We start from the raw sequence: 23,288 nt of genomic DNA, 5'->3' as shown, positions 1-23,288 counted from the left end.
ATTAATAAAAGTATTACTGTTTCTCTTCGATCCGTGTTTGATTAATTCTAGGATGTATATTCATTCTTCAACATGGTGAATAGGATGATCAGTGATAATCACCTCTGTTAATCATATTAAGACAAACGTGCTTGACAAACACCCGTGTCTACTTGGGTTCGTGTGAATACTTCAGTGGAAAGCGCGAACCACCAGCTTGATTTTGCATCTCTCAGACGGCTAATCCACGACTTCGTTGGGAACTTCTCGAGACACCAGTTCGGCCAATTTACGGGGAGATTAGGGTCTCTGTGGTAGAGGCTAGAACCCAAAGATGCAGCATTCTCTGATCCAGAAGATCCGACCTTGTTTGTGACACTTTGAGTATGATCATTAAGGAGAATGGACTGTACGAGCTTCACCCTCAAGCAGAGATGGATCCACACTAACCCTGGGGTTTAGATCCGGAGGAGTATTGACGACCTCTCAATAAAGGCGTTAATCACTTACAGCCTGCCATTGAAGAGATCACTCACAAGCAAAGAAGACAGCAATACCAGAGTTAATTCAGAAAGACAACGCAACTCCAATCCTTAACCCTATTCCGATTACTAATTCCCTTCTAATATATAAAGTATTTTATTAGTTACATGTCTGCTTAGTTTAGATCTCACAAATCCAACAACCTTCTGATTTCGCCTGACTAAGACCTGCAAGATAACCATAGCTTGCTTCAAACCACAATCCTCGTGGGATCAACCCTGACTCGCTCAGATATTACTTGGACGACTCAGTGCACTTACTGGTACAGCTATACGGAGTGTGGAGATTCGTGCTACCAAATGGTATGGGGAAGGGGAAGAGGAGATATTTGATGGGAGAGGGAGGATGTCACGTTGAAAAACGAAAAAAAGGGAGAGAATCAAGGGGATTGGAAAAAGATTTGAATTCAAATTGGTGCAGCATTCTCGGCGCTAAACGTCGGGTTGTGGGTGTTTAACGCCACACTTCTGAAATCAATTTCACCCTTTGCGAAGGATTCGGTGCTAACCACCGGTGACATGGCATTTAGTGCCCACCCTTTTTGTTTTACGTCGACCCCAGCTCTAAACGCCTAGAGTTGTGCTAAATGCCAACCCTCCAGAAACCAAATCCTCCAATGACATATCCTTGGTGCTAGACACCCAGAGCTGGCGCTAGACGTCAGGGTGGCAGTGAGCTTCCTCCTCTTTATGTGCTCCCTGGCGCTAGATGCCCAGAACCGACACTAGACGCCAGGGTGGTAGTAAGCCCTCCTCGAATTATGTGCATCATGGTGCTAAATGTCAGATCTCGGCGTTTAGTGCTGAAGCACCAGAATCCAATTCCATCTTCTTAGATCTCCCATCTATATTCCAAATGCACATGTTCTTGTTTAACTCAGAATGCATGACTCAAATACAGTTAAAAAAAGGAAAATTATGATCTATAAAAATGAAATAAACAAAATTCAAAGAATAAAATGTAATTAAAGGATATAAAAGATGTTGGGTTGCCTCCCAACAAGCACTTCTTTAACATCACTAGCTTGACGGTTCATCTTTGCTATTAAGGAGGAGGTTGATCATACTGCTTTAATTCCTCCCCTCTTAATGTGAATCTTCTCCCTGTATTCTCATGAATCAACTTAACATGCTCAAGCGAGAGAATTCCGTTCACTGTATAAGGCAAAGACGAATGGTGAGTTAACACCACTTTCAATCCTGGTGAGAAATCTTCAGTGGGGACCTTCTTGTTTCTCCACCCCTTAGAAACTTTCTTCCTGGGAGCCTCCTACTGAACTAAAGCAACACGCCTAACTCCAAACTTAAATTTAGTATAAGGGGTTTTTTATTGATTTCTACCATAGAAGGCTTGGATTATAACTTTTGCTTGGCATCATCAGCTGATTCTGGGAGGATTAGATCAGGGGACTCGGTTTTCATGCACTTCTCCTCTTCATTGGAGTGATTTATGGCTTTGAAGACATGAAAGACCAAGTGCTCATCGTGCACTCTCAAAATTAATTCACTTTTTTCCAAATCAATGAGAGATCTCCCAGTGGCTAAGAACGGTCTTCCTAGAATGATGGAGAATTTTTCATCTTCCATAATGTCAAGGATCACAAAATCTGTTGGGAGAAAGAAATTTTTTAACTTGACCAAAACATTCTCCACCACCCCATGTGCCAGCCTTATAGATTTGTTTGCCAATTGAAGAGTTATTCTTGTGGGTTTCACCTCTTGAATTTGTAGTTTTTTCACCACAGAGAGCAGCATCAGATTGATGCTCGCCCCTAAATCACACAATGCTCTGTCAAAGGAGTTGTTTCCAATAGTACATGGAATTTGGAAATTTCTAGGATCTGGCTTCTTGCTTGATAGATTTCTCTAAATGATTGCACTACACTCTCTGGTTAGTACCCTTGTTTGGCCTCCTTTCAGGGATCGTTTCTCAGACAATAACTCCTTTACGAAGTTAACATACATCGGCATTTGTTCAAAAACTTCTATGAATGGAGTGTTGATGTATAGTGTCTTGAATACCTCTAAGAGTTTAAAGTATTGCTCATTCTTGTGTTCTTCCTGAGGCTTTTAAAAGAGTAAGATTCTTAGATTGCACTTAGGTACTGAGGTTTCCACCTTGGGTTGCTCAACTTTGGATAGTGCATGGAGAGGAAGAGTAGGCTCTTCAAGGTCTCTGGCTACCTTCATAATTTCTTCAACTTGCCCCTCATTACCAAAAGGTTGATTATCCACCTCTTTTCCACTTATCACATATGTGGTCTTACATTCCTCTCTTGGATTTGGAGCTGTATCACTGGGAAAGGTGTTAGGAGGCCTTTCAGCAACTTACTTGCTCAAGTGTCCCATCTGAACCTCCAAGTTTTTTATTATGGCTCTGGTTTCCTGCATGAAACTGTGAGTATTTTTGGAGAGTTCGGCTAACGCTGCCTCCAATGCTGAGGTATCCTAGGAAGCTGGGGGTGGATTTTGTGATTTAAAATTATTTTGGGGAAGCTGTTATTGTTGAAATTGGACTGCCTCTGATTCTGATTTCTCCGGCCAAAGTTTAGGTGATTCTTCCATCTCGGGTTATATGTCTTAGAAAAGGGATCATTATTCGGTGGTTTTGAAGAATATCCCATGTAGTTAGCCTGCTCAGTAAATGGTTGCTCATAACCAATGCTTCCAAATTGAGACACTCCACCACTCATGTCATAAGAAGGCTCTTAGGTAGCAACAGATGAAACTTGCATACCTCCCCAATGTTGAGTGATAGCATTAATCTGCTAAGAAATAGCTTTATTCTAAGCAAGAATATATAGCATCTAAGGCATCCAATTCCATAACACCCTTCTTCACGGTTCTCTCTGAAGAATACAAGTACTAATTATTGGCCACCATCTCTATCAAATCCAAGGCCTTATCAATGGTCTTCATATATAAAAAACCTCCTGCGGAGTTATTCAGAGAAAGTCTCGAAGCTGAAGTGAAACCATCATAGAAAATCTATAACTATACCCAATCTGCAAACATGTCCGGAGGGCACTTTTCTCACCATAGCTTTGTATCTCTCACAAGCCTCATAGAGAGACTTACCTTTAAACTGTCCAAATGTCAATCCTTAGCTTAATCAACCTCTGAGGCAGAAAGAATTTGGTTAATAACTTACTAACCAAATTCGCCTAGGTTGCTATACTTTCTTTAGGTTGTATCTCAAGCCACTGACTAACTCGGTCTCTCACAGTAAAAGGGAATAACAACAACCTACAGATATCAATGGGGACCCCATTGATCTTGACCGTTTCACAAATCCTCAAAAAATTAGATATGAATAAGTTGGGCTCCTCCTGAGGTCTTCCACTGAACTAACAATTCTTCTAGACTAAAGTAATAAGTTGATATTTCAACTCGAAGTTGTTGGCATGCACAACCAGTGGTACAATGCTTCCCACACAATTTCCAGGATTGGGGTTAGTATATGACCCCAGAATTCTCCTGACTGGCAGAACATTGTTGGGGTTATTGACCACAAGATTCTCAGTATTCTGAGCCATATTGAATTTAGCTTCCTCTTCAGACTTTTCCCAAAAGATTTCTCAAATTTTCTGAGCTCTAGCTTATTTTCTTTGTCTCCGAAGAGTTCTTTCAATCTCAGGATCGTATAGAAGAGGTTCTTGATTCCTGTTTTTCTGCATAAATAACTAGAAACAAGGAAAATTGAGATTCTCAACATCACAGTAAAGAGAATCTTAGTGAAGCACACGAAAATAAAAGGGAAAGAAATAAAATGAAAGTGGCAAAAATTAAAGAAGGAAAAATTTAAAAATAAAAAAATAAAGACAGAAACAGAAGTAAAACAAAGAAAAAGTCTAATCTAGGAAGCTAAGCAACTGATAGTTATCAGTCATAGTTAATCCTTGGCAACAGCACCAATAATTTGGTGCAGTATTTTCTAACTACAACTTACCGATAAGTGCACCGTGTTGTACCAAGTAATAAACTCAGGTGAGTGAGTATCGATTCTACGAGGATTAATGGACTAAGCAAGCAATGGTTGATGTTCTAGTTATACAAGTTGAAATAGGAGTTTTGAAGATCAAATATCATAAAAGATGGTGGATTAAGAAAAGCAAACAGTGAATAGTTGAGAAAACGGTATGAGAATATGGTTAAGTGATGTGAATTTTGAAAACTACAACTGAACCAGCAAGTGTACCGGGTCGTACCATGTAATACCTCAGGTGAGTGAAGGTTGATCCCAGGAGGATTGATAGACCAAGCAACAGTAGTTGAGTGATCCACTTAGTCAGACAAGCAAAAAGAAGTATTTTGAATTCAAATTGCATTAAATAATAAATCAGAAAGTTTAAAAAAGCAAATAGTAAATTGGTTGTGAGAAATAATGTGAGAAAACAGTTAAAATTTTGGAGATATTCAGATTTTAGTTTTAACAATTCTTACTAACCACTTTGATTATGCAAGGATTTAATTCACAGCAAACTTTAAGTGATTAGATTCTAATTCCTTGGTAATTTAATCCTCGTCTAACTCAATCAACCACCAATTCCTTGGTCACTTATTCTAATTAGAGGGTTTAGGTTCAAATCCTAGTTTATAAGCCACATAAAACCCTAAGAACCTAAAAATAAGACGATTATATGTCATGTATCGCGTTAAATCCAGATAATTAGAGAGTTATAAGAATCCAGTTTTAAGCTGTTGTTCAGGTAAGGTAACTTTTCCAAGAGTCAACAAGAATTCAAGTTAGAAAAGAGTTATTTTTCAATATACTCTAATATGTAGGATGAAGAACGAAACTGATTCTTGAATATAAATTAATGCATAAATCAGAAGTAGAAAATATAGTTATTAATCCATCAAAATAAATAAAGCTCCTAACCTTAACAATGGAGGTTTAGTTGCTCATGGTGTGAAAAATCCTAACAGAAAAATGTGTAAAGTGCGAAATAGGAGAAGAGAAGACAGAGAGCCCCCAAGGGATGAATCTTTTCTCTTTTTATATCTAACCTAATTGATTCAGAAATTAAATTCAAAAACCTAATTAATATCTTTTTCTAATTAAAAATAAAAAAATAAAATTTAAAAACATGCGGGACTACCCTGGTATGCAAATGGTGACGCCATACTTGGGAGGAGTGGTGCCTAACTTGAGCTCATGGGTTGTGCATGGTGCCATACTGGGAGGTTTTGGAGTTTGCCTTGGATCTTGAACGTGGTGCCATACTTGAAATTCATGGAGTTTGGCTTGAGATACTCATGCATGGCGCCAAACTTGAGGTGCTGGGCGTTTGGCTTGAGATCATGGCATTTGGCGCCACCTTCTGCTCTATTATATATTGTTGAAAAATTTTGGAAGTTGGCTTTCCAATACCACTAGAATAGTGTCAATTAGACTTCTAAAGCTTAAGTTATGTTTATTGGAGTGTAAAGAGGTCAGGGTTGATAGCATCTGCAAATTCTTGGTACACTTTGCTAAACTCACCTGTATGTCACCTGTAATAAATCAAATTGCAAAACAACTCAAAGTAGTATTCATGGTCGCTTAAAACACCTAAATCTTAGAATAACATAGCAAATCCACATGCAAATTACTAAGAAAAGATAAGAAAGATGCTCACGCATCATAACACCAAACTTGAATTGTTGCTTGTCCTTAAGTAACTTAAACAATAGAAATTTGAGATGTGAGTTTGCTTAAGAGTTAATGGTGCATGAAACTGGCTCCACAGAATTCACACAGATCGACCGAAAAGTACACCGGGTTGTCCAATTAATACCTTAGGTGAGTGAGGGTCGATCCCACAGAGATTGTTAGTTCGAGCAAGTAGTGGTTATCTTGCAGATCTTAGTTAGGCAGATAGAAATTATAGTTTGTCACAGAAAATGCATAAAATAGAATAAATAAATAAAACGTTACTCGGTAGATGAGAAATCAATGATGATAGAATGGTTGAGGCTTCGGAGATGCTTTATTTTTCTGGATTAACTTTTCTTACTGTCTACTTCAATAACTTTCTGATTCCTTCAATGGCAGCCGTAAGTGATTAACTCATGTCCTCTCATCAAGTTAACCTCCTCCACTGCAGTAATCCACCACGTTGAGATAACTCATGTCCTCTCCTCAAGCCACCTCTAGGTTTCTCACTGTAGCAGAAGATGAAGCTCTAAGCAATCCACTTCCTTCACGATCCTACTCAAGGTGCCACAGACAAGGCAGATTTTGTAGATTAGAAAGTGCTACTTCTCTGACTTTATCCTTAACGCCACAGAGACCTCACTTACCCACGGTCAACGGGATTTTATGTCATGTATCCAAAGTTGCCCAGGTACTCTATTGGAATTCGCAATGCAATCTCTAGCTTTAGTTCAACGCTATCCAGGTCAGGACTCGCACGGAACCCATGTAGAACAAGGGTGATTGTCACGGGTTACCCTCAATTCATGAGATGAAGAACGAGAATACATAAGAGAATAGAATCAGATATATTGAACTAGAACGGTAATATTATTGATCCATAAAACTCAGTAGAGCTCCTAACCTTAACCTTAGGAGGTTAGTGACTCATGCTGTTCAAAAATACAATGGAAAACATAAAGGTGGGCAAGAGTCCTCTAACAAGGGTGAACTCTTGTATATATATACTATTCTGCTAACTAAGAATTACAGAAATACGATAAACTAGTCTTGTAGTGTGAAAATCCACTTCTGGAGCCCACTTAGTGAGTGTTTGGGCTGAGCTTGAGTTTTTCCCATGAGCTAGTACCCCTTAGGGGTGTTGAACGCTGGCTTGGGACTCCCTTTTGGGTGTTGGACGCCAGCTGCTCTCATGTGGGCGCTGGACGCCAGGAATAGAGCTGGTGGCTGGCATTGAATGCCAATTTTAGGCCTTCATTTCCAAAGCAAAGTATGGACTACTATCTATTTCTGGAAATCCCTGGATGTTCGCTTTCCATAGCCATTGAGAGCGCGTCATTTGGACGTCTGTAACTTCAGAAAAGCTCCTTCGAGTGCACGGAGGTTAGATCCTGACAGCATCTGCAGCCCTTTCTCTGTCTCTAAATCAGACTTTTGCTCAACCTCCTCAATTTCAGCCAGAAAATACCTGAAATCACTATAAAATACACAAACTCAAAGTAGAATCCAAAAATGTGAATTTTACAGTAAAACTTATGAAACCATAATAAAACTTAAACAAAACATAATGAAAACTATATGAAAATGATGCCAAAAAGCATATAAAATATCCGCTCATCAGTTAAAATGTCAATCAAGCTCATGTCTATCCTCTGAATATGGTTAATGACACTATGATTATGAATAGTTTTGGAATCTCTCTGTCTCTTGAAAACTTGGTGATATCAATGTTATACAAAACTAGAACCTGAATAATGTTATAAACTCTCTCTCTTTTAACTCCTGATTGATCCTTGAACATAGCATTTTCCTTTTTTCTTTGGTGCTTTGCATTTTGAGCCTAACCGTGACTCTAAATGTTTTGTCTCAAGCTTTGATTGACACAGAAACACTACAAGTACTTAACTGGGGAACTCTTTGAGCTTTGATCATTTTTCTTTAGATTCTTCCCAGTCAGTGATTCTTAGAGCCTTTGGCTTCTCTTTAATTACATTTGGCTTTGAATTTAAGTGTTTTGTCTCAAGATTTCTTGACACATTCATACCACAAGCATATAGCTAGAAAAATAACTCTTTCGAGCTTTTAATCAATTGAACCTTCCTAGCCATTAATGCTCAGAGCCTTGAGCCTTGCTTTTTCTTATTCTTTTCTTGTTATTTCTTTTGCTTCAAGGATAAATTTCTTGTTTAACTCTTGGAAGGGTCATAAAACTTTTCTAAGTTCCTGTTTATCATGAACTAACGTCTCATTGTTTCCAGAGTCATTCATGCACTATTCTTTTCATGCAGTCACAATCACAGATAAATACCACCACATATAATTTGACAAGACAATTATAAATTTAAGCTCAACAACTCCTGCATTACACCACTTTTCTCTTCCTTTTTTTAAATTCAACCTCAGATAGTGATACATGAGGCATATTTAAATTGAAATAAAACTAAAATAAACTAGACTTGAAATACTAAAATAAACTCAGGCTCATGCAAAGGACACTAAAAATCAAACAGAAAGCAGGAAAATAACATAATAATAAGGAAAAGAAAATAAGAATGGAAAAGGGAACTTAACCACCTTAGTTATCACGGTGGTAATCTCTCTACTCAGGTAGTGCTCCATAAGGTCCTCCCAATCGTCCTTTCTCCTGTCTCATCTGAAAAAGCTCATGGCACTGAGGCTTTTGCTCAGCCACAATCATGGCTCATCCTCATCTGCTCAAGGGAAGAGGTCAATTCCTGCCATGGATAAAAATAAAAAAAAAAATTAGCGGAGCGACAAAACCAAACTTAAAAATTTATTCATCTCCAAGTAAGAGAAAAATAGACCAAGAAGAACGGAAGAATAGGAAAGGGGAAGGTCAGTAGGGGGAGGGGAAAAGAAAAGAAAAAGAAAAATCAAAAGGGAAAAGGGAATGGGGTCACGGTTAAAGGGAAGGAAAAATTAGGAAGTAGAATATGAATGAAAGGAGGGGGTAGGGGTATGGTGATAGGGGTAGGGTACAGGGATAGAGGTAGGAAAAAAAAGAAAAGAAATAAAGAAAAAAATAATAAAAAGAAAAAAAATTACACATCCTGGTGTCCAGCGGCCAAATGTAACATCTGGCGCCAGGCACTTCGTTCAATTCTTTTTTTTCCTTTTTTTTGGTGCCAAACACCAAGATTGGGTGTTTGGCCCTCCCAAAATAAAACTCCCTTATGTGTATATTGTGGTGCCAAATGCCACATCGTGGAGTTTGGCGCCACCCTTGCGTGATTTATCTTCCAATTTGACGCTCCTGTGGCACCAAACACCACGTCATGGAGTTTGGCGCCACCCCTCCGTGCCAACTTCTATTCAGGGTGTCTATTTTTCATTCCAATTGAACATGTTCCTAGTTTAAACACTTTACATGAGCCAATAAAATAAAAAACAAGGAAAACTACTGGTAAATAAAAATAAAATAAAATAAAACAAAAATATAAAATCAAAATAAAAATAAATAGAAAATAAAAGGATACTCGGATTGGGTTGCCTCCCAACAAGCACTTTTTTAACGTCATTAGCTTGACGGTTGATTGTTGTTAAGGTGGAGGTTGATCATAATGCTTCAACTTATCCCCTCCCACTGTGAATCTTCTCCCTGTGTCCTCATGGATCAGCTCAATATGCTCAAAAGAGAGGATTTTATTTACTGTATAAGACAACTCTTGATTTCGAGTCAACACCACTTTTAACCCTGATGAGAAACCTTCAATGGGGATCTTTTTGTTTCTCCATTCCCTTGGTACTTTCTTCTTGGGAACTCTTTCCTTGGTGGATGACGCATATCTAACACCAAACTTAGGTTTGATGTTAGGGAGAATTGTATTGATTCCCACCAAAAGAGGCTTGAGCTGTAAACTCTATTTTACATCAGGGGGGTTTTTGGAGATTTGGATTAGTGAACTCAGTCTTCATGTAATTACCTTCTTCACCTGAGTGATATATGGGTTTAAAAACCTTCAAGATCAAATGCTCCTCATGCACCCTCAGCACTAATTCACCCTCTTCTATATCAATTAGAGCTCTCCCAGTGGCTAGGAATGGTCTTTCTAGGGTTATAGAGGCGTCTTCATCCTCCACCATGTCAAGAATTACAAAATCTGTTGGGAGAAATAACTTTTTCACTTTGACCAAGACATTCTTCACTATTCCATGTGCATGTTTCAAAGATTTATCTGACATATGTAATGCTATTCTTGTTGGTTGTTCTTCTTTGATTTGCAGTTTCTTCATCACTGACAAGGGCATTAAATTAATGCTTGCACCCAGATCACATAAGGCTTTCTCAAAGGTTGTGCTCCCAATGGTACATGGAATTTGAAAGCTCCCTGGATCTGGCATCTTCCTTGGCAAGTTACTCTGAATTATGGCACTGCATTCCTTGGTCAGGACCATTGTCTCATCTCTCTTTAAAGGCCTCTTCTTGGTCAGGACATAGAGAGGCATTTGCTCCAAAACCTCAACAAAGGAATATTGATTTGCAACTTTCTGAAGACTTCCAAGAACTTTGAAAACTGCTTGTCCTTGGTCTCCTTTTGAAGCCTCTAAGGATAATGGCATCTTAGGCTTGTACTCAGGTGCTTTAGGCTTCATTGGATATTGCTCAAGATCAACCAGAAAGGGATTATCCGGATGCCTTGGAGGGGCATGTACTACAGCATCCTCAGTCTTCTCCAGAGCTTATTTTTCAACTGGTCTCTGAGTAACTTGTGCTTCCTCACCTGTTACTGGTCCATTTACCAAGGTGATAACCTTGCACTCCTCTCTTGGATTTGGACTTGTTTTGCTAGGAAAGATATTGGTGGACCTCTAATCAATTTCAGCTACTTTTGTGGTTATTTGACCCAACTGAACCTCTAAGTTCTTAAGTGAAGTTCTGGTTTTCTGCATGAAGCTACGAATACTCTTGGAGAGCTCTACAACTATAGATTCCAAGTCAGGGGACTTCTGAGAATTGGATAGTGGATTGTTGTGGTTGAAATTACTTTGATTGAAATTATTCTGATGGTCCTAATTGTTATTAAAGCTCTGGTGCCTCTGTGGTTAATTTTTCCATTCAAAATTTGGGTCATTACTCCATTCTGGATTATAAGTCTTGGAAAAAGGGTCATTATTAGGGGTTTGGAGGAATTGCCCACATAATTAAGCTGTTTAGAGGAAAATTGACCATAATCATAAGGCTCACGTTGAGGGAAGTTACCACTCATGTCATAGGAAGTATCTTATGTATTGATGGCTGAGACTTGCAATCCACTCAAGTATTGAGTAATAGCATTAATCTGTCGAGACATGGCTTTATTCTGAGAAAGAAGTGTGTCTAAAGCATCCAATTCCAAGACTCCTTTCCTTACAGAGGTCCTCTCAAAAGAATATAGATATTGATTATTAGCAACCATCTCAATCAAATCAAACGCCTCCTCAAGAGTCTTTTTCATGTGAAGAGATCCGCCTGCAGAATTATCTAAAGACATTTTGGCAGCCTCTGTAACTCCATCATAAAAAATTTGTAACTGTATCCAGTTTGAAAACATGTCAGGAGGACATTTTTTGAGCATCAGCTTGTACCTCTCCCAAGCTTCGTAGAGAGATTCGCCCTCTCTCTGCCTAAAAGTTTGAACATCAGTCCTCAGCTTAGTCAACTTCTGAGGTGGAAAGAATTTGGTCAGGAATCTATTGACCAATTTTTTCCATGTATCCAAGCTCTCCTTGGATTGTGTGTTAAGACATTGCTTGGCTCTATCCCGTACAACAAACGGAAAGAGCTACAGTCGATAAACATCAAGATGGACTCCATCGGTCTTCACCATGTTACAAATTTGTAGGAAATTAGAGATGAATAAGTTTGGGTCCTGCGAAAGTCCATGAAACTGACAGTTTTGTTGCACCAGAGAAATAAGTTGAGGTTTCAACTCAAAGTTGTTAGTAGTCACAGGAGGTACAATAATACTATTGCCATAGAAGGTAGAACTAGGAGCAGTGTATCAGCCAAGTGTCATTCTAGGTTGCTCAGGTACATTAGGAGCATGAAGAACATTAGGAATAGCAACATTGTTGTTGTTCAGCTCCATAGTAACTTCTTCAGATTTCTTCTCAAAATTATCCTTAAGATTTTCAGCGGCTTTGTAAGCTCTAACCTGTTGTAAACATCTTCTCAAAGTCCTCTCAATATCAGGATCAAAGTCAAGAAGAGGTTCTTTGTTCCTGTTCCTCTGCATAAACAATCAAGAAATAAGAAGAATGTGGATCCTCAACGTCACAGTGAAGAGAATCCGGGTGAAGCAACTAGAAAATAAAATAAAATTAAACTAAACTAAACAATTGATAAAGTAAAAAGATGACAATAAAAAGTAAACGAAAGAAACAAAATTGAAAAAAGGGATAATTAAAATTAAGGAAAAAGAAAGTAAACAACAAATGGGGGTTCTAACGAAGAAAAAAATAAAAAATAAAAGAAAAGGAAAATTTAAAAGAAATATAATTATAAAAAAAAAGTGAACAAACTTTATATATATATATAATTGAAACTAAATAATAATAAAATAAAAAGAAAAAGGAGAACAGGGGAGGGGAACTAACTGAAGGAATAAAAGAAAAAGAAAATTTAAATGAAAAAATAATACTAAAAGATAACTAATTGAAAAAGAAAAATTATCTAATATAGGTAATTAAACAATGGGTAGTTGTCAATCACAATCAATCCCCGATAACGGCGCCAAAAATTTGACGCAAATTTTGAAAATCACAACTAAACTGGCAAGTGCACCGGGTCGTATCAAGTAATACCTTAGGTAAGTGAGGATCGATCCCACGAGGATTGATGGACCAAGCAACAATAGTTGAGTGATTCACTTAGTCAAACAAGTAATAAGGAGTATTTTGAATTCAAACTGCATTAAACAATAAATCAGAAAGTTTAAGAAAGCAAACAGTAAATTGGTTGTGAGAAATAATGTGAGAAAACGGTTAAGGTTTTGGAGATGTTCAGATTTTAGTTTTAACAATTCTTACTAACCACTTTGATTATGCAAAGATTTAATTCACAGCAAACTTTAAGTGATTAGAGTCCAAGTCCTTGGTAATTTAATCCTCCTCCAACTCAATCAACTGCCAATTCCTTGGTCACTTAATCTAATTAAAGGTTTAGGTTCAAATCCTAGTTTATAAGCCACATAAAACCCTAAGAACCAAAAAATAAGACGATTATATGCCACGCATCGCGTTAAATCCAGATAATTAGAGAGTTATGAGAATCCAGTTTCAAGTTGTTATTCAGGTGAGATAACTTTTCCAAGAGTCAACAAGAATTCAAGTTAGAAAAGTGTTATTTTCCAATATACTCTAATTCGTAGGATGAAGAACGAAACTGATTTTTGAATATAAATCAATTCATAAATCAGAAGTAGAAAATAATAGTTATTAATTCATCAAAATAAATAGAGCTCCTAACCTTAACAATGGAGGTTTAGTTGCTCATGGTGTAGAAAACCCTAGCAGAGAAAAATGTAAAGTGCGGAATAGGAAAAGAGAAGAGAGAGAGCCTCCAAGGGCTGAATATTTTCTCTTTTTATATCTAACCTAATTGATTCAGAAATTAAATTAAAAAATCTAATTAATATCTTTTTCTAATTAAAAATAATTAAAATAAAATTTAAATACATGCGGGACCACCTGGCGTGCAAATGGTGGCGCCATACTAGGGAGGAGTGGCGCCTAACTTGAGCTCATGGGATGTGCATGGCACCATACTTGGAGGTTTTCGAGTTTGTCTTGGAGCTTGAGTGTGGCACCATACTTGAAATTCATGGAGTTTGGCTTGAGATACTCATGCATGGCGCCAAACCTGAGGTGCTGAGCGTTTGGCTTGAGAACATGGCATTTGGGTGGTGCCATACTTGAGATGCATGGAGTTTGGTGCCATTTTTTGCTCCAAATCCAGTGAGTAAGCATAAATTATTATATATCTTTGGAAAGCTCTGGAAGTTATCTTTCCAATGCTGCTAAAATCGTGTCAATTGGATCTCTGTAGCTCAAGTTATGCTCGTTAGAGTGTGAAGAGGTCAGGGTTGACAACATCTGCAAATTCTTTATGCATTTTGCCAAACTCGCCCGAATGCCACCTGTAATAAATCAAATTGCAAAACAAATCAAAGTAGTATTCATGGTGGCTTAAAACACCTAAATCTCAAAATAATATAGCAAATCCACATGCAAATTACTAAGAAAAGATAAGGAAGATGCTCACGCATCATTAAGGCTTTGGAGATGTTTAAATATCTGATTAATATTCAATGTCAACTACCTTGATCATGCACAGATTAAGTTTATGGAAAACCCCAAGTGATTGAATTTCTATTCCCAAGCAATTCAATCTCCTCTAATCCAACCAACCATCAGTTTCTTGATAATTCAATTGTACTAGAGGATTACGTCCAATTTCTGACTTATAAACAACACAAACCCTAAGAACCCAAAGATGATGCAGTTATATATCACGTACCATATTAAATCTAGATAATTAAGGAATTGTGAGAATATTGTTTCAAGTTGTAATTCTAATGATATAGCTTTTCCAAGATTCAGGAGAATTCAAGTTAGATTAAAGTTATTTTTGAATACACATTAATCCGCAGGATGAAGAACAAAACCAATTCTTAAACATGAATCAATGCATTAATTAAGAGTAGAAAAATAAATAATTATTAATCCATCAAAGTAAATAGAGCTCTTAACCATAACGATGCAGGTTTAGTTGCTCATGGTGCAGAGAAAATCCTACCAAAGAAAAAGTTGTAAACTGCCGAATGAAAATTTGGAGAAAAAAAGTTTCGCGAGGATGAATTTCTGTCCTATTTATAGTCCTAATTGTAATTTATTTAAAACTTAAATTAAAACCTAAATATATCTTTTCTAATTGTTATTTGATTTACAAAATCAAATCTCCAAAGCCTTGTTGATTTGTTTGCACGCATCGTCCCCACTTGGTTTCACACCATTGGCGCTAAACGCCGGTGACTAGGTGTTTAGCGCCACCCTTGCAGAATGCTTGCACACTTTTTAACGTCCCTGGCGTTAAACGCCGGTGAGTGGGCGTTTAGCGCCGCCATGCCCGAATCCAATGGTGACTTTAAGGTGTTGGCACTAAACACCGGTGGATGGGCATTTAGCGCCGAGGTAGCAGCAACCAATTTCCTTTGTTTTCTTCTTACTGAACTCTGCCAAATTTCACCCGAGTGCTACTTGTAATCAATAGAATGCAACAACAACTCAAAGTAACATCCAATGGGTATAATCCACTAAAATCCTCTAACAAATCATTAGAATGCCATATAAATCACATAGAAAAGATATTAATGATGCTCACGCATCAACCCCTAAAGAGATTCCAACAATTATAAAAGCTCTAAAAGAAGAGTTTGAGATGAAAGATGTTGAAAAGACTAAATTTTGTCTCGGCCTGCAGATCGAGCATACAAACAATGAATTTTTATTCATCAAACAACATACACAGAAAAGATCTTGAAGAGATTTTATATAGATAATTGACATCCATTAAGTACCCCAATGATCGTAAGGTCTTTGGATGTGGAAAAGAATCAATTATGTCTTAAAGAATAAAATAAAGATATCCTTGATCTTAAAGTATCATATCTTAGTGCCATTAGAATACTAATGTATTTTGCTAATAATACACAACCTAATATATCATTTACTATGAATTTACTAGCAAGGTATTGTTCCTCTGCAACCAGAAGACATTGGAATGAAATCAAACAAAATTTTTGATATCTTCATGGAACAGTTGATATGGGTTTGTTTTATCCATATGAATCCAAGCTATAATTAGTTGGCTATGCAGATGCATGATACTTGTCTAATCCACACAAAGGAAGATCTCAAATAGGGTTCCTTTTTATATATGGTGATACAGCCATATCATGGAAGTGCACAAAACAGACGATAGTAACAACATCCTCTAATCATGTTGAAATACTAGCGATACATAAAGCACAAGTCGCGAGTATTTTTGGCTCATAAGTTTAATCCAATATATTCTGTCATCATGTGGACTAATTGATCATAAAATAGCTCCAACTATTTCCTTTGAAGATAATACAGCATGCATTGCTCAATTTAAGGGTGGATACATCAAAGGTGATAGAACAAAGCATATTTCTCCCAAATTATTCTTTACACATGATCTTTAAAATCAAGGAACAATTGATGTCCAACAGATCCGCTCAAGCGATAATTTGGCAGATTTATTTACAATGTCACTTTCAAAATCCTCATTTGAAAGATTGGTACATTAGATTAGAATAAGTCAATTTCAAGATATTAAATAATGTCGACAAGAGAAAGAGGTTGTACTCTTTTTTTTCTTGGTTAGGTTTTTTTCATATTGAGTTTTTCTTGACAAGGTTTTTAACGAGACAGTGATCATTACAAAAGATATTGTGCTCTTTTTCTTTTACTAAAGTTTTTTTCAATGGAGTTAATAATATTAGTGAATATTAATATTAGAATTCTTTACTTACACTTCTTTATTTTATGTTTATGTTCTCTTTTTTATTTATTTATTTTACAACAAACCTTAATTAAATTACTTTTTTCTTTTTATTGTTGTAGATGTCTTTGATTTCTTTCTCAAAGAAACAAACAATTTCAACGAGCATCAACCTTCAATTGGCGTTGAGGGAATTTTGTCACTATATGAATCCTCATTTTATTTAGTAGAAGAAGAAACTATATTAGATGATGCAAAAAAATATAGTTCAAAGATTCTCAAAGAATATGTAAAAAGAAATTATGATAGCTACATATCCCTCTTAATCAATCATTCATTGGAGTATCCATTACATTGGAGGGTGCCAAGATGGGAGGCTTTTTGGTTCATCAACACATATGAAAAAAGTCGCAATTTGAATCCTACACTTCTTCAGTTTGCTAAATTGGATTTCAACATCATTCAAAGCATTTACCAAGAAGAGTTGAAGGATATGTCAAGGTAATAACAAGAGGTCATGAATTTAGAAAAACACATAAATACTACTATTTATATTTCTATTATTATATATCTTTTGAAATTGTTATTATTCGCGATCATATATAAATTAAATTTTTAATAACTAATTATTTTATTATCTCTCAGGTATGAGTTATGACCATTATTTGAAATTAGTGTAACAATTGGTATGATATTGTGTACTAATCCTAATTATTATTATTATTTTTTTATTGTATCTTAATTAGGTGGTGGAAGAGAACCTACTTAGCAGAGAAGTTAAGTTTTGCAAGAGATAGGTTGATGGAAAACTTCTTTTGGACCGTGGGAGTGAATTTTAATCCAGAATTTGGTTCCTTTAGAAGAGCTATAACAAAGGTCAATTGCTTCATAAATACGATAGATGATATGTATGAGACCTTTGGCACTTTAGAAGATTTAGAGCTATTTACTAAAGCTGTTGAAAGGTAAGCATTGTTATGGTTATATATTTTTGCTATATGACATTTATTTATCTTATACAAAATTCTTATTAATTCATAAAATTTCGTTCATGAATTCTAGATGGGATCTAAGTTTTGGTATGGACAACCTTCCATACTACATGAAAATATGCTTCCTTGCACTCTAACTTTGTTAACGAAGTAGCTTTCGAATGCCTACAAAATAATGAAGTTTATATTGTTCCTTACCTTAGAAAATCGGTAAGTAATTATTTAGTTTTTGCTCAATAATTATCTTTATTTGTTGGCAGATATATAATTCATTAACAAAAGATGTAATAAGTCACGTCTGTCATGCAAACTATTTTACAAATTGAATAACTTTTTTATTAATCCAATTGTTTAATCGCCTATATTATCTTAACTATTATTAGACATATGTAATAATTTCGTCATAAAATTTGAACATTATCAATAGGATTGTAACTCAATATTTTAAAACCAAATCATCAATCAAAATAAAGTTTTATGATGAAATAGCAAATTACTTTCAAGTTTTATAATTTATTTATATGGTGAAATTTCTTAATTCGACAGTTGGATTAATGAAATTCAAAATATATTAAATGAAAAAAATAACTCAATAAATAATTATGATATACATAACTTTTATGTTACAATTTCTTAATTAAAAATCCACTTAATATCATGTTGAACTCATTTTTGCAATTTTTCCCCTTTTTTTCAGTGGGCAGATTTATGTAAGGCATATTTTGCTGAGGCAAAGTGGTACTATAGTGGTTATATACCAACTCTTGAGGAGTACTTGGAGAATGGTTGGAGATCTTCAGGCTCACATGTTGTTTTTCTTCATGCTTATTTCACAATTCCAAATGCATTAAACAAGGAGGAATTGGATTCCTTAAAGGAATATCCCAATATAATTCGTCTTACATCATTGTTTTGCCGCCTTGTTAATGACCTTGGTACATATAAGGTACGGAACCAAAAATACATACTTCTATTCATATGTGACATCGTATAGATAATTCTCTTCTTATTTTCTCCTTACTTATTAAAGGTGATTAGTAATAATTGGAAGAAAAGAAATATTTCACAAAAAAGCAACATTATCTGATTTCTTTCACATGTTAAACTTTTTTGTTTTTGAAATATTTTAAGATTTATTTTAAAATTTTAAATGTATTTTATATTAATAGTTTAAAATTTTTACTGTACAGACACCAAAAAAACATTATTACAGTTATTTATTTATATATATTCTTTTGAATTACTATTTATGTGATACATATAAAAGATAATTATTTTATTAATATAATAATATGTAATTACATTAAAATATAAAACTTTTTTTTATGATAATTGTATATTAAAATATAAAATATTTTATACTATTCTTTAATCATATACGGCCATGTCCAAAATTTTCCATTCACTTCAATGATAATTCACATCCTTGAATTAAATGTTATTAGTAAAAAAACAAAAAATAAAAATACTGTTAATACAGTAAAATTAGTCATTATATATATATATATATATATATATATATATATATATATATATATATATATTTGTTGTTTAACTCATTTTAATATATACGTTATATTTTAACATACATATATTTTATACTAATAACTAATTTTAGTGGCTGATTTTAGTGTATATCTAAAATAATTAATAAAAAATAGTTTAACAATATTAATGCATACTGATTAAATTTTATTTTCACTGTCTTTGATTTTTAGCGTGAGAAAGAGACTGGAGATGCTCCTTCTTCAATTCAATGCTACATGAACAAAAGTGGAGCTTCAGAGGCAGAGGCATGTGAACATGTTAGATCAATTATGAATACACTCTGGAAGAACATAAACAAAGAAACTCATCATTCTTTTCTCTCTCAAGATTTTATAGACACTATTTTAGGCCTTACAAGAATGGTATTAACCATGTATGATCATGGAGATTACCATACTTTTCAAGATTCTGAAGCCAAGAGTGGTATATTGTCGTTAATCATTCAACCAATTCCTCTTACATGTTAATGTCTATTGTCCATGAACTACTAAAATATAGCAAATTATTTGGAAATTTTATCCGTGAATTATTTTCATATTAATCTGCAAATAATATTTGTCACCGAAAAAAATTAGTGGTTGATTTTAATGTAAAAGAATTTACAAATAAAAATAAAATTCAAAGATAAAAAAGCAAATAATATACCAATATATTTTCATCAACTCAATTCCACAGCAAAATATTTTAGAGGTATGCTTAGAATGTTTCTATTGTTAAATTTACATTTGAATAAGACATAAAAGTACAAATAAAAGCACATGAGAATTAGATGCATGAATGGTAGATGGCAGCAAAGTAGGATTCCATTTGAAGACTCACTTGTTGCTTTATGAGGTGTTGTCGCTTTGTTTGTCTTTATAATCTTTTTGTATTTTGCATTTAGTTTTTTCATTATTTATTGGGTTGTGGCTTGTGATTCTATAATTGTTAGTATATCTATTGCAGTATCTGCTGTTATAATTTATAAAGATGTATGTTGCTATTACTAAATTAATGTTCACTGAAATTCATAAATTATTTGACTCAATTAATCATTCTAATCAAGTTCATTTATACAACACAAAGTCAAAATCCTTACTCTTTTTTTTTTTTTTCCAAAAAATCCTTGTTCCATTCAATAAACATTTACAAAACTAAAGGAAATAACCTCATTACAAAAAGTTAGAAAAAAAGTAAATAAAGAGTGTTTTGTCATACTAAATTAGGACTAATAGCACAACCTGCATTTGTAGATATCCAATTCGCTTCAGTTAGGTTTCAACGGATTAACAATTCTGCGGTGAATAAGGTCAAATTTAAATGCTAAACTAATCCTATCCTCTCAATCTATATCCTTAATGTATAATGTGAATGTTTATTTATTAGAGTGAAACTTAAATTTTATTCTATTTTATTTATTAAATAATTAATTAATAAATTAAATAAGACAAAAAAAGGTTAGAAAATTGAAATTTTATAATATGAAAAATTACCGGTGAGAATTTAATTTAGAAAATAAAATTTAGCGCAAAAATATAACTAATTACGAAAAAATGTGTACAGCATTAAAAATTGGCTATACCGGCTTAAAGCTATTTGATATTGTGAGTGAGACAATTAATTATGAGTGAAGAAGGTCAGAAAACTAAAATTTATAATTTAGAGAGTAGAAATAAATGGAATACGAATTAAAACACTAATTTTAAAAATTTTGGCTTAAAATTGGGCCAACAGACTAAAACGGTTGAATCGGATCCAAGTTGGGCCCAAGCCCAATCCATATATCCTTCACACTCAGCCAAACTTAGCCCATTCCCCCTCCCCTAAACATGAGTTCCATACTGAGAAGAGAGAAGAGAGGTGAGAAATCCTTGGCACTATTCATCCTCTTCTTCCATCATCCATAATTTTTTATCCGAAACTCCGATTGACGAGTCGTTTGTGGTTACGTGTTCGTCTCGGAATCCTCTTCAATTTTATCTGAATAAAGTGGTAAGAATATCGAAATTCTTTGTCCAGTTCTCTATTCCTTTCAAATTTTGCATTTTTAGTGAAGTGAGTTTTGAAATCTTGTAATTTTGATTGTTTAGGGGTGCTCTAATATAAACTATTGTTGGGTTTCATCACTAATTTCAATTAGTAAATATAAGAGAGTATTTTTTATTTGATTTTCATCAATATAATTGGAACCCTATGTTGAAATGTGAATGATTTGGTGAGATTATAGTAAATCAAGCTATTGGGGGCTTGAATTGGCTTCCGGAGCTTTTGGGTGAAGCTTGGCATGATTGCTGTGAATGTTTGAACTTGGTGGTAGCCAGAGAGGAGGAAGGTTCCAGAGTTTTAGAAACTACCAACACTAAGGTACGGTTTAAGTTTCATTTAAATATCATGTAATGTGACATAAAGTTCTAGGCTAGATGCCCCTAGGAATAAGATTGAATTATGTGATTAGATGAAATTGAAATGTTGTAATTGTTAAATTATTGAATTTGATTTTGGTTGGTGATTGGTTTTTTATGATTTTATGAGTTGAATTGGTGAATTTTTGGGCCGTAAGCTGAAAAAAGTAAGCTGGTAAGTTGATAGAATGCAATGAATATTTATGCTTGAAATTGAAATGATGATTATATAACTGAGCATATGAAAATTTGGTAATGAATTGTTGGAATAGAGGAATTGATGAATTGAGATATGATAATGATGAATTAGAGTTGTAATGCGTAAATTAAGTAGTCTTGAACTTGGTTGAAAGTAAAGGAGTGATTTGGGACAATTGGAGAGGTATTAAATCGATGTAGAAACTGAAATGACTTGTGAATTTCTTGGAAATTACGTAATTTCTGTTTCTGGATAAAAAGAGCTTTTGACTAACTTCGACATGCCGTAACTTGGTCCTTGGACCTTCAAATTTTGTGAAACTTATTTTAAATGAAAATTAGGTCTGAGTAGTTTACGACGTTTGAAGAACAAACGGAAAATTATTTTTAACAGAAGAGTTTTGCGCGTTTGAAGTTTTAATAAAAAAAAAACTGAACTTTCTGCAACATATCAGTTTTTTTGTTTTGAAAATCCTGCATTCGTGCGTACACGGAAGTGTCATGCAACGCGAGTAAATGGTTTTGTCCAGTACTCTTGTATACGCGAGAGTGGGCTGCGTACACGATAGTGTCTTTTTTGAACTCATGCGTACGCAGTAGTGTCACACGACGTGAGCAAACGTTTCTGACAATGTTTTGTGTACGCGAAGGTGGTTCGCATATGCGACATTCCCAAATTTTAAACTCATGCGTACACGGAAGGTGCTTGCGTACGCGATCACCCTGTTTTGCCGAAAAATGAATTTTTGAAGTTTTCAACCATTCCTCTAGCTTTCTAAACCTCTGTAAACCCTGTTATAAATCTAGAGCCAGTGTAATAGAAGGTAGAGGGGTTAGGAATGAGACCTAATGAGTCGAGATAGTAAACTGGAGAAAGATGGATTAAATGTAATGAGGATGATTATGATATTGATAGATGATGATGATTGATTATGATTAAGATATGATGAGGATGATTATGATATTGAGAGATGATGATGATTGATTTTGATTAAGATATGATGAGGATAATTATGATATTGAGAGATGATAATGATTGATTATAATTATGACTATGAATGAAGTGAAATATGATTGAGAATGAATTTGATAATGAAATTTGACTCTGATTTGAGATGTACCTGGCTTGGTAGATGCAGTGGCATTGTTCCACTTTCTCCGAGATGTGGTGACATGTACCTGTCTGAGTAATGGAGTGATGGAAAGAATTACGATGGTTTGGAAATTTTAGCAAAACAATTTCTTCATCGATAGCATAGTCCAAACCGACAAGTAACCCTCCCAATCAAAGTTTACATTTCAAATAAAAATATAACCGAGAGTAATTAAACCTCTGGTCGTTCTCCCTAGGAACTAGTGCTAATAAGTGCATAAAAATAGTTGTGAGAATCAAGGGGTTTTCAATGATGAAAGTAAACAAAATAAAGGAATTAAAGAATGATCAAAATTGGAATTACTAAACTAATAAAGGAATAAAAGAACTAT

The 23,288-nt window shown here is 34.8% G+C and overlaps 1 pseudogene across 1 annotated transcript in view; it reads left to right on the top strand.

Annotated features, from left to right (window-relative positions):
* The window catches only part of LOC107613958 (myrcene synthase, chloroplastic-like), a 39,284-nt pseudogene extending 19,552 nt beyond the window's left edge, over positions 1–19,732 (top strand). Inside the window, exons 3-7 of the transcript XR_002352763.2 lie at positions 16,807–17,185; positions 17,431–17,649; positions 17,747–17,886; positions 18,374–18,622; positions 19,395–19,732. The product of XR_002352763.2 is annotated as a myrcene synthase, chloroplastic-like (transcript). The remainder of the gene's footprint in view (positions 1–16,806; positions 17,186–17,430; positions 17,650–17,746; positions 17,887–18,373; positions 18,623–19,394) is intronic.
* The last annotated feature ends 3,556 nt before the right edge of the window (positions 19,733–23,288 follow it).

Source organism: Arachis ipaensis, chromosome B8, assembly GCF_059453495.1.
Source record: "Arachis ipaensis isolate K30076 ecotype BB chromosome B8, ASM5945349v1, whole genome shotgun sequence".
Taxonomy (NCBI): Eukaryota; Viridiplantae; Streptophyta; class Magnoliopsida; order Fabales; family Fabaceae; genus Arachis; species Arachis ipaensis.
This window is presented reverse-complemented; position numbering and strand designations above follow the sequence as displayed.